The 12,527-nt window shown below is 42.2% G+C and overlaps 1 pseudogene; it reads left to right on the top strand.

The window, feature by feature from the left end:
* Positions 1 to 1,364: 1,364 nt before the first annotated feature.
* Positions 1,365 to 2,132, top strand: LOC146392991 (uncharacterized; annotated as a pseudogene).
* The last annotated feature ends 10,395 nt before the right edge of the window (positions 2,133 to 12,527 follow it).

Here is a 12,527-nt window from a genome sequence, read left to right on the forward strand (position 1 = left end):
GGTAGTTTTCCATTTCCATTTTTTGGCTGGAGTCAGTCTTTAAGTGAATTTGAGGGTTTTACTCATTTCCCTGAAGGTTTCTGAGGCTTTTCTCACCCACAGCAGCAGCAGAGGGGAATCTCAGTGATATTTCCTCCATTGCAGTGGGCTGTTCAGTTTTCTCTTCATCAGGAGTCTCAGGCTGTTCCTCACTCACAGCAGCAGGATTGGATTTTAGTGATGTTTCCTCTGTTTCAGCCAGCTGTTTTCTCTTTTCTTCATCAGCAGTTTAGTCACTGACAGTCAACAACATCACAAGCCCTCAGTGTAACAAATCTGGCTTCTGCAGACTGCATCAGGTAGCAGAGCAGGTCATCTGCTAATCAGAAGGTTGGTGATTCAATCTCTCCAGTCTTTGCAAGCCAAATATCCTTGGGCAAGATACTAACCCCACGTTGCTCTCCAATGCATTGGAGTATGAATGCGAGTGCATGTTAGATAGAAAGCACTTACTTAGAAGAGCATAGAAAAAAGCACTTTTCTGAATAGGTGTGAGTAGGTGAATCAGGCAAGTTGTGCAAAGTGCTTTGAGAGCCCAGATAGAGTAGAAAAGTGCTATATAAGAACCATTTATCTTATTCCTCCAGTAACTCCATACCTGTCCTGGATTGGCTCCCAGGAGGTGCTCAGATGTGAGGGAATCCCAGCTGCTGCACGACTCTTTCTGTTTAGTAACTCTGTGTGACGATTGATGGGTCCCCGGGACCCTAGTACAGGAAGTCTAAATCAGCTCTCTGTTTAAAAAGTCCTAACCTCTGATCCTGAGTCTTACCCAGTAAGTAGGACTCATTCTTATATAATGTTTTTTACTCTCCGGAAGCACTCAAAGCATAGACAGTACAAAGCTTAGAGCCTGATGGGTAAGGCGATTCGAGGACAGTGCCTCTGTCCTCTTGGTGTCTACCCTGCTTATCTTTGATATTAGTGAAGGACCTGAGCAGCCTTGCAGGTCCAGTATCTGATCAGCCACACCTGTAATGGCAGCGCCATTCCCAGCTGTCATAGGGCGAGAGGCGGGGTACACCCTGGACAGATCGCCAGTCTGTCGCAGGGCTAACACACAGGGACAGATTAACCAATGAACCTATCCCCACTAAGTGCATGTCTTTGGATAGTGGGAGGAAGCCGGAGTACCCGGAGAGAACCCACGCGAACATGGGGAGAACATGAAAACTCCGACCCCGGCCTGATGGTGGAATTGAACTCAGGACCTTCTTGCTGTGCGGCAACAGTGCTAACCACCGTGCCACTGCGCATAATTATTATTATCATTTACATTTTCTCTTTTAGTGGACATAAATAGTCTAGCAACAAATCCAAAGCATTACAAGACTCTGCAAGAGATGAACAAGAAGCCAAAACCCAACCAAGACGCTGTCTGCACAATCCTTAACCTTGAGTTTCAATGAAGAAGAGCTTTCACTGACAGGGATGTTCTGAAAGAAGAGGACAGGCAAACAAAGATTCAGATTTACTTTTGCTGTGTCTTCCTCACAAAGCACAGGCACTGTTGAAGGTTTTAATGCTTACTTGCATCATAGGTGATGGAAAAACTTTGGCAGATCCTCAATACAGACAACAGCAAATTCACAGCTGAAGTAAAGAAGAGATGGGAAGACTTCTGCTCCACGATTTGGTTTTATGGCGTTTGGAAGAAGGTGCTCAACCTGCTGTCTTTAATGCACCTTGTAGCTGTTTCCACAGACATTAGTATGAATAAGTTTGTATATGTTATCAATGCTGATGAAAATGGTATTGTTCAAGATTAAGCTGTCAATCAGATTTAGGCAGAGGAACATTGAGCTGAAAGTTAATTTATTCTGTTCCAATTTATGTTCCAATACTTTTCCCCTCGCCAGCTGCGCCACCGAAGATGCTGGAACATGCTAGTGAGGCATTGTCCTTTAGTTTGGAACCACTCCGATCTCCACATTTGCCAAAGAAAACCTTGATCAAGGTTTGCTGTATGTGATAGCATACTGCTACACGCTGCACATCATCTTCTGTCTGTCATTCTAACTGAAGTGCTAAAGGACAATATCTATGAGCAAGTCACCACAGTCTCGTACAAGAAAGCCATGGACGAGTTTTAATGAGACGTTCAGGCTATTTGTGACACAGACATTTGCATTTAAATTTTTCATTTTTGTTTATCTAATACAGTTCTTCTTTCATCAACACATCTTCTGTTCCTCAAAACTTCTGCTTCATAGAGTGAGTTTTAGTAGCTTTAAATGTTGATCACAGTTAATGAAACTTACCAGTTACCAGTGAGAGGAACACCAAAATGATGTAGCTTTACCAGGCAAGTGAAAGTCACTCTTAGTTTCATAATGATGACACAGCATAAAATGTATTGCATTATAACCTTAACATTACTATTTCACTGCATTTTCATGTGTGCAAGGCTTTAAGCACTTTCTACATTTCGAGTCAGAATCAGAATCAGCATACTTTATTAATTCCTAAAGAAATTATGTGAGAAGGAAAGTTATTAAAACAGATGAAAGTACAAGTAGATAAAAAAATAATAAGTAAGAACAAGGCTAAACTAAAGAGAAAAAGCAGGAGCAACTGTAACAGGCAGCATGCTGATTGGTGCATGTGCACAGAAACGAAGAAGAAGCAGTAATTCAAATAAAGGCTGTCGTATATTATACCGTGTTCTTTAATTCATGTCGTGTAAATGCTTTCTTTGCTCTGAGATAGAAATTTTTTTGGTTTGGTTTTTTACAAAAATAAAAAAATACAAAGATAAAATATTTTTAAATTAAACGGATCATCTTGTTTAGTTAATCTTGGTTCAAGATATTTTCTTTCAAAGTCAGAAAGAAATGGCACAGAGAGAACCACTGACAGGCTAGTTAATAAAGTACTTGCGTTGAGTGTTCTTAATTCAAGAAGTATAATTGTCTTCTTATATTTAGATTGTGGATGTTTTTGCAGTACCCTTGCTGAGCCTGGTTCTGCAGGAGGTTTCCTCCTATTAAAAGGAAGTTTTTCCTTCCCGCTGTCACCAAAGCACTTGCTCAGAGGGGATAATTTAATTATTGGGATTTTCTCTGGGTTTTTTTGTATCATTGTAGGATCTTTGCCTTGCAATATAAAACACATTGAGGCAACTGTTGTTGTGATTTGGTGCTAAATAAGTCAAATTGAATTGAACCAGAATTCTATTAGAAGTCATTATGAAAGACCGGACACATTGGAAGTCAAGATAAGGAAATGTCATGTTGTTTATTTATTATTCACAGGTGAACACAGCAGAGGCATGGAGGAGTTCATACCACACATTCGGCACATTCAGCAAGGCAAAATGTCAGTGACTAATCAGAAATAGAAATCCTTCATGCAGGGACACATAAATGCCCCAGGTCATAAACACTTTTTCACCAACACAGTTTGAAACTTCTGTCACTATCAGTCTATAGATCTCTATAAACTGGTGTTTACTTCTGTTTATTTGCCTTTTTCTTATGTGTATGCAGGAAAGCCTGCTTGGAATTCATGTGCCTATGAAACGGTCAGTAACAGTCCAAACATGTGAAAAGCACAGGAAGTATCAGGACGATCAACACTAAAATGCGAGAGAGTTGGGAAAGCCCTGTGGTAATGCACCTCCTTTATTCTGGCACTTTACTTTAGATAGGGAGGAAATGTCAGTTTGTGTGGAGTGTTCTTAGCCCTCATCGATGTTCTTTAAATAAAGTATGTTTATCACTACCTGCTCACCTCCAGGGTCCAAGCTTTAGTTTGGAATTATCCACAGAAAAGGTTTACATTTGACAAAATGAGAGAGAAAGACCAATCCATCTAATTTGCCTTCATGCTGCTGCCTCTTCTCTGGAGTGACAAGTTTTTCTCAGGGTTGTCGCTGTGTGTGTGTGTGTGTGTGTGTGTGTGTGTGTGTGTGTGTGTGTGCGTGTGCGTGTGTGTGTGTGTGTGTGTGCGTGCGTGCATGTGAGCATCTTCGCCTCAATCTCCATGACAATGATATCCTATTCAGCTAGGCACCTGCCAGGATAAGAGGTGAGTGTGGAGGAGTTCAGTCAGTCAACCAGGGAAAAAATGGCCACCCCACCCTCACCAGGTGTTGGTATACTGAAAAGGATCAAACTTCCAAAAATTCATTCAGCTAAATTTACCCCTTGAAGTCACCCAGGGTGCAGAAACTGCAGTAGCCATAGCAACACATTGCAGACAGTGACCAGATTGTGCAGCTGTGTTGAATGGGAAAATAAACATCATGCTTAAGAGACAATACCACTACAGAAAACATCACAAACATCAATTTATCTGTGATGCAGGGAAGCTCATCTCTAAGAGTTCATAAGTCCATGAGAGGGGTCCTTGAGGAAGGTGTTCACCAAATTATTAACAGTACATAAAATTACTCAACTTAATAATAATAATAATAATAATAATGGATTGCATTTATATAGCGCTTTTCGGGGCCCTCAAAGCGCTGTACAATTCCACTATTCATTCACTCTCACATTCACACACTGGTGGAGGCAGCTACAGTTGTAGCCACAGCTGCCCTGGGGCAGACTGACAGAAGCGAGGCTGCCATATCGCACCATCGGCCCCTCTGGCCAACACAAGTAGATGTGAGAATGAGTGCGATAGAAGGGAATACTCAGTAGTGGTGAGCATATTATAGTACATACTGTCCCCTGATTACATGCAGTTTGACAGTCTGATAAAAGAAAGGAAGTATAGCAAATCTAAGGTTTTCTATATGTTGAGGGCTTTTCATAAATTGATGACACTGATGCATCAAAATACCTTTGAAATAAAGAGTTGTTTAATATGGAAACATTTTGCACAAGTGTAGCCCAGCTAGGAAAAAAGAGCAGTGGAAAGTTTTTTTTTTGGTGTATGATGTAAACAATTTAGTCATTTCTTTCTTTTTTTTTGTTTAAAGGAAGATGTGGACAAATAAGATTATCTGTTGTCGTTTAACTTGGCCAATCAGCAATTAGCTCCCAGCGACCCTTGCTGTTGACCTTGATCACATGACTTTCTGTAGTTGCCATTTCGTTCCTGTTCCTACAATGCCACGTGCCAGAGAAACTAATGTTCCCGAAGTCGAATTGCTAGGAGTTGCAAGTGAATCTGCTGCAGTTTTTTTTGGTCGGTCAGAGTTTCACCCTGTCGGCGGTGGGTAAGAAAAGTGGGGAAAACCTAATTTGTTAAGGAGAAAAGGGCAGACTTAATGGGACGGAAAGTCCGCTAGCCGCTAAGCTAACAGCTAGCGCTCACGCTAGCAGAATTGAATGTGTTTATGTGTGTGAAATGGCTAGCGACTGCGACCGTATTACGTTTAAGAAGAAAAAAAGGAAAAGAAAAAAAACAAAAGAAATGGTCCTAATCAGTTTTATGTGTAACAATTTAATTCAATTGTAAGTCGATTCTTGTATTTTCAGTTGTGTTCTTTGAGTTGTTTATAATGTACAGGTCTGGTGAGCTACTGTGAGTTGCCGACTGCAGCTACAGTGTTAACTCTAGAAGCTGTGTTTTTGTGAACATTGTCAACCCTTCAGGTTGATAAAATTATAGCTCACCTAAGAGGATATGATGCTGCAGTGATATAATTTTGTTGTACAGCAGCGCTAGCTGAAATAAGATATAGAGTTACACTGATACTTATTGTTCATTCTGAATGTTCTAAGTAAGTGTGGCTGTTTCACAACGGTGTATGTGACTATATGGACCTGAGACCTGTTTATAGGACAGGTTTTTTGGTTATCTGGTAAAAGGATGACTCGACAGACGGACCCAATCTGAAGCAAGCCCTCATTGAGGAGCAGCGATTCCACAGTTCCAGTTAACTGGATGGCGAGCCAACCCAAAAGTGAACAGGATTTGCTGAGGTTTTATTTCAAGCCAAAGTTTCGTTCCCATTGAAGCTTCAGATACCTGCAGGACTACAAACTTTCTTCCTTCATCGGAGTGTGGTAGGACAAACGTTAAACAAACTGAACGGGCCCCAACGATCCATCAGTTACCAGACATTATCCACTCATACATTTGACTCAGAGAAAGCTTTATGCGCACACTTTTATTTAGTTTGTTATTTTGGGGGGAAATACTTTGTATTTTATTTCATTGCTTTCATTACATTTGTTGCAGCTGCTGTGTGTCAAATATAACAAATTTGTGAACAGTCTACTGTGGTGTGGTCTCTCCTTATTGGTGTTTATACCTTGGGCTCCTGTCGATCCTAGATTTTCTGATACTGGCTAGTGGGAGTTCGGTCATTCTTAATAATAATTCGTAAGTTGGGTTACACAAGACAATAGAACAGCGGTCCCCAACCTTTTTTGCGCCACGGACCGGTTTATGCCCGACAATATTTTCACGGACCGGCCTTTAAGGTGTTGCGGATAAATACAACAAAATAAAACTAGTACCGGTACCGAAAAAAAGAAGATTTATTCATAACACACGTGAAAAAAACCCAGGAAAACCAAGTTAATGATAAAAACGATAACAAAATAACTCTGAAAACCGATAAAAACCCTGAAAACCATACATTTCACACCTGAGCCTCAACTCTCACGGCCCGGTACCAAACGACTCACGGACCGGTACCGGTCCGAGGCCCGGGGGTTGGGGACCGCTGCAATAGAACATACCCTAAATGCTTAGTGGTTTTGCTGAAACCATATTATGCAGTATGAGTGGATACGGCTACTTTAGCAGAGTTCATTTTTAGCTTTTTAACATTGGTCCATATTATTAAGAAATAAGTAACCTACTCTTACTTCAAGGATACTAACTAGTATGTCTTTTGTTGAGGATCTGAGTGATCCATGAGTGATCAGTCTTGATTTGGTAAGGTTTAGGCAAGTAATTTGTAATTTAATTTGCATTTAAAGGTTAAAGCATTTCAACTATTTGGCTTGGTTTAGGAAATAATCATAGTTGAGATGATGGAAATAAGAGCATATAAACCTCCAGCCTTTACACAAAAGTGGATGTGTTGCTGGGAACATGCCAACACAATTTTAACTCTTGAATATCCAACTGACTTATTTCCAGGCCACCTACCGCCACCATTACTGAGACTAACAAGCTGATCTACACCACGGCAGCAGTGATCATTGAGATGCTTAGCTACAAGTTGAACAGCCACAAGGAGCAGTACCCTCCATGGAGAAGGAGACTAGAGGCCAAAATCAAGGTAGCACAGAGGGGGGTTAGCCAAATATCGAAGCTGCAGAAAGGTGCAATGCAGAAGGTGCCTAAAAAGTACAGCAAGCTGTCCATACCTGAGGCCTTGGAAAATGCCAAGCAAAGACTCACAGCCTTGACCAGCCGCTTGAAGAGGTACACCACAGAGATAGAAGGCAGGACAATAAACCAGCTGTTCTGCACAGAACCAGCCAAGGTGTACTCTCAGTGGCAGGGGAACAATATGAGAACAGCACCACCAAGGCTGGAGACAGAGCAATACAGGAGAAGGACACAAACCATAATGACAATGCTCAGTGGCTAGTGGATGTAAGAGCAGACCACAGCAACCTCCCTGAACAGGGTCCAGTAACCATCACAGTGGCAGACACCCAAGAAAGGGTCTCCAGTATGAAGAGCGCTGACATGGTTCCTACTAGCAGCACAAATGAACCAGCTACTAGTCGATGAGAGAAACCCAGAATGGCTAACTGAAGGCCAGACAGTCCTGGTCCCCGAGGACACCCAGAAGGGATCGGTCCTATCCAACTACGGGCCAATAACCTCAGTACCAAATGGACGCTCCTGTCAGGCATCATAGAGGCTAAGATGAACAGGCACATGGGTGGCCTTGTTCATCTTCACTCAATACATGAGTGGGGCCCTGAAAGCAACTGGCAAGAATACCAGAGGGGCAAAACACCAGCTACTGGTAGACCGAGCAGTCAGCTGAGACTGCAAGACCAGAGTGACCAACCTGTGCACTGCCTGGATTGATTACAAGAAGGCCTATGACTCAATGCCCCACAGCTGTATCCTGGAATGCCTAGAACTATACAAGATCAACAGGACCCTAAGAGCCTTCATCAGGTACTCAATGGGGATGTGGTGTACAACACTGGAAGCCAACTTCAGGCCCATAGCACAAGTAACCATCAAGTGCGGGATCTACCAGGGAGATTCTGTGTCCCCACTACTGTTCTGCATAGGCCTGAATCCCCTCAGTGAGATCATTGACAAGACTGGCTACGGATACTGACTACAGAATGGAGCAGTAGTCAGCCACCTCCTGTACATGGATGACATCAAGCTGCATGCCAAGAGTGAACGAGACAGCGATTCACTGATCCACCACCAGGATATACAGCAATGACATCGGAATGTCATTCGGACTGGAGAAATGTAGTCGGATGATAACAAAGAGCAGGAAGGTAGTCAGAACTGAGGGGATCGAACTACCAGAAGGCAACATTGCAGACATAGAGGACAGCTACAGGTACCTGGGGATCCTACAGGCAAATGGAAACCATGAAGAGGCCGCCAGGAAAACTGCAACCACCAAGTACCTGCAGAGGGTCAGGGAAGTCCTGAGGAGTCAGCTGAATGGTAAGAACAAGATCTGGGCTATCAACACCTACGCCCTGCCCGTAATCAGGTAGCCTGCTGGGATAATAAGATGGCCAAAGGAGGAGATAGAAGCCACTGACATCAAGACAAGGAAGCTCCTGACCATGCATGGAGGGTTTCACCCCAAGTCCAGCACCCTGAGGCTGTACGCTAAGCGGAAGGAAGGAGGCCATGGACTGGTGAGTGTCAGCACCATAGTCCAGGAAGAGGCAACGAACATCCACGAGTACATTAGGAAGATGGCCTCAACCGACCGCGTGCTCAGTGAATACCTCAGGCAGCAGAAACCAAGAAAAGAGAAGGAATCATCATGGCAGGATAGGCCCCTGCATGGTATGTACCACCGGCAGATAGCGGAGGTGGCTGATATTCAGAAATCCTACCAGTGGCTGAACAAAGCTGGACTGAAAGACAGCACGGAGGCACTAATCATGGCAGCACAGGAACAAGCTCTGAGCACAAGATCCATAGAGGCTGGGGTCTATCACACCAGGCAAGACCCCAGGTGCAGGCTGTGTAAAGATGAGACAATCCAGCACATAACAGCAGGGTGTAAGATGCTAGCAGCAGGGCATACAAGGAACGCCATAACCAAGTGGCCGGCATAGTATACAGAAACATCTGTGCCGAGTATGGCCTGGAAGTCCCAAGGTCAAAATGGGAAACGCCCCCAAAGATGGTGGAATATGACCGAGCTAAGATCCTGTGGGACTTCCAGATACAGACGGACAAAATGGTGATGGCTAACCAACCGGACATAGTGGTGGTAGACAAGCAGAAGAAGACGACCGTAGTGATAGATGTAGTGATACCGAATGACAGCAACATCAGGAAGAAGGAACACGAGAAGCTCGAGAAATACCAAGGGCTAAAAAATACCATAGTGGCACACCTAACGCTACCCCTGACGTCACTGGTGACCTGGTGGATGCTAAGAATTCAAGTTCAAGTTTGTGATTATTTAATGTTTAACTTTTTGAACCAGGCTGTGAATACAGCTTAGCAGTAAAAACAAAGAAACTTTAGCTGTTTGCGATTGTCAGTGGCATCTGTGTATGTTTCCATAGTTTGCATAAGAATCTGAGACTTTCACTGCATGAAGAAACGTTTTTGCGATGATTTGGTTAATTTGATTAAATTTACTCCTATGGGAGGACTTTGTATGTAAATGTCACATTATAATATTTTTTTCTCATTGGGTACACCATAGAGAACTGGATTTAATGACATTCACTAAACATGTCTGAGCATTTACGTCGATTCAAGCAATCTGGTAATCTAGTTATGCAGAACATATGGCTGAGAAGTTGAACTTACTATTGCCACATATTATTGCTCACTGCTCCAAAAAGCACAATGAGTGTTACATGTATTTACATTACATTTATAGATTGAATAACACAGCTTTCTGCTGATGGTTTTTCAAGTTTTGCTAGATTAAGCTAAAATTTTTCCCACTTCAACACATTTTGACTAAGGTGGCCTAAATTTAAAAAAAAATTCTTAATGAATCTTTTGCGTGTGTGGGTTTACCATTTTCATTTTCAAGTTTTCCAGTGTCTAAGAATCAACATTCTGTTTTCATCGCAGCATAACTGGTTTTAACATGAGATCGTCAAGAGACAAGAATCACAGACCCTAACCACAGCTAGCTGATGAAAAATATCACCTCTGGAAAGATGCTGTATGTGAAATCTCCAAAGTGACTTCTGTTTTTCAGGGCACTCCTGAAGTCAGTGTAACAGATATTAAAAAGAGGAAGAACTGTGGGCAAAAGGAATCTCAGTTAGGGTGTTACTGTGTTGATACATCTTTGTGTGTGTGTGTGTGTGTGTGTGTGTGTGTGTGTGTGTGTGTGTGTGTGGTTGAGTGCTCTGATGCATGTGTGTGTTAAGTGAAACAGGGGGGTTCAGGCTTGACAGTCACGCACAGGCACACCTTGCCAGTCCCATCTCTCACTCACGTTTTTCTCCCTGTCTGCCTTCATCATATTCCACTCCTCCTCATCGTTTTTCTGCTCCTTCTTCCCCTTACCTTCGTTCCTTTCGTCTTTTGCACTTCCACTGTATCTCTTTTTCACCACTTTATTCCACCGCTTTATCTCACTGGATAAAGCTTTCTCTGCTCTGGAGTTTGTTTTGCTCTCTGCTCTGCCTTTATCTTTCATTTGAATGCTGTGTATTTGCAGAAGCAGAGAAAGAGAGAGAGAGAGAGAGAGAGGCATAAATGAAGAGAGATAGAAGAGAGAGAGAGAGAGACAGCATCCCCATGTCAGGCCAATGATGGATTAGAATACTAAAATACTGAAGAGAGAAAGCAGGCACACTAGAAACTCAAATCTGACATGGTGTGTGTCTGTGTGTGCACACACATTTGTCCATGCAAATCTACTGCTTGGTAATAGAACAATAAAAAAAAGCGCTCCTTCCCATGAACACATCCTCCTCTAGTCCTCTCTCACCCTGGAGGCTTGTGTTGTATTGCTCTCTCTCTTCCTCTCAAAGTTGATTTAACGCATGACTTCTCTGCTTGTTTAGTACATATTATTGTAAATCACCAGTGTCCAGTCCATCCTCTGCCTCTCTTTCTCCCTCTTGTCATTCCATCATCAGGTATCTATCTTAACAACAAACAGCCGGAACAACAATTAAAATGAACAATGGGTTCCAGTAAAAGGATACTGCACCAGCCTCTGCTAGCCACATAATTCAGACACCTGCTCCCCCCAAGCTGATCTCAATTAACCCCTGCTATCAGGTAATGCAGAGGAAAATGGAGTGGAGTGGCTGTGAGGTCAAAGGAGACAGTTCATTGACTTTTGAAGTAATTTGCTTTAAACCACATGCTCAGTGTTGTCAGTTTGAAAAGGAACATCTGGTAAGTGTAATCAAAGACTGATGTTGTCTTTGACCAAGGCAACAATATCCTCTTCTAGTATTTTTGAACCCATGTGGAAGAAATTTGGTGTTTGGAGAAATTATTTTTGCTACCGAGCCCCAAGAAAGAAACATCAAGCTGAGCACAGCAGGGAGTGGGAAATGAGACATCCACCCATGGAAATAGGAGCAGCAGTGTTTTCAGGTGGCAGATACATGGAGTGAACAGAACACTGACAGCTCAACTGCACTGCCATATCGATGGCTTTCTGTAGAATCACAATAGTAGAGCAGCAGACTTTTGGTTGTGGAGGCGTTCAGGACGAGAGAGTATTTGCCATTAGGGCTCTTTTACCACTCCAAAGTAAGAACATAGTCTCACAACAATTTATGAAACTGTAACAGAATTGTATCTATTCATCGGTGCTTCTGGACAACTTCTTGGTTAGGACTAGAATAGAAAAAACTGTTACATTTAGGCAATAAAAAGGCTTAAACAAGAGGATTGTTTGGATTAAATCACAACAATTGGCACATTTTTCAAATCTTAATTTTCTTGTGATTGCTCATCATGTGATTATTGGGGTTTCTTAATAATATTGTAGGGTCTTTACCTTAAAATATTAAACACATTGAATTAGCTGTTATTGTGAATTACATGTAAATTATACTTGAATTGGTTACTAGGGTAATGTGTGCTTCTGTAAAGGCGTACAACATACATGTTAGGTCTGCACACATGAAACAAATCACGTTTAAATGGTTAAATTTAAAGTTGTGTTGACTGCAATTAAAAATAGGGTCAAACAACAGTTTTTTGATGAGTGAATAAATGCTTTGTGTGATCATTACATATTTTGCTATGAGACTTTTTTTTTTCTTTTATCATTTTACCAAGTCCACCCTGGAAACAACTGCTTGTTACTTATTTCTGAACAAGTAATGTAACGTTTACTGCTTACTTAGCTTTACAGGTTTAAATTCTCTTTAACGCCAAAGAAAACTAGCTGCCACCGGTGGCTGATG

Source organism: Perissodus microlepis, chromosome 2, assembly GCF_051167445.1.
Source record: "Perissodus microlepis isolate ML-2025 ecotype Zambia chromosome 2, ASM5116744v1, whole genome shotgun sequence".
NCBI classification, from domain to species: Eukaryota; Metazoa; Chordata; class Actinopteri; order Cichliformes; family Cichlidae; genus Perissodus; species Perissodus microlepis.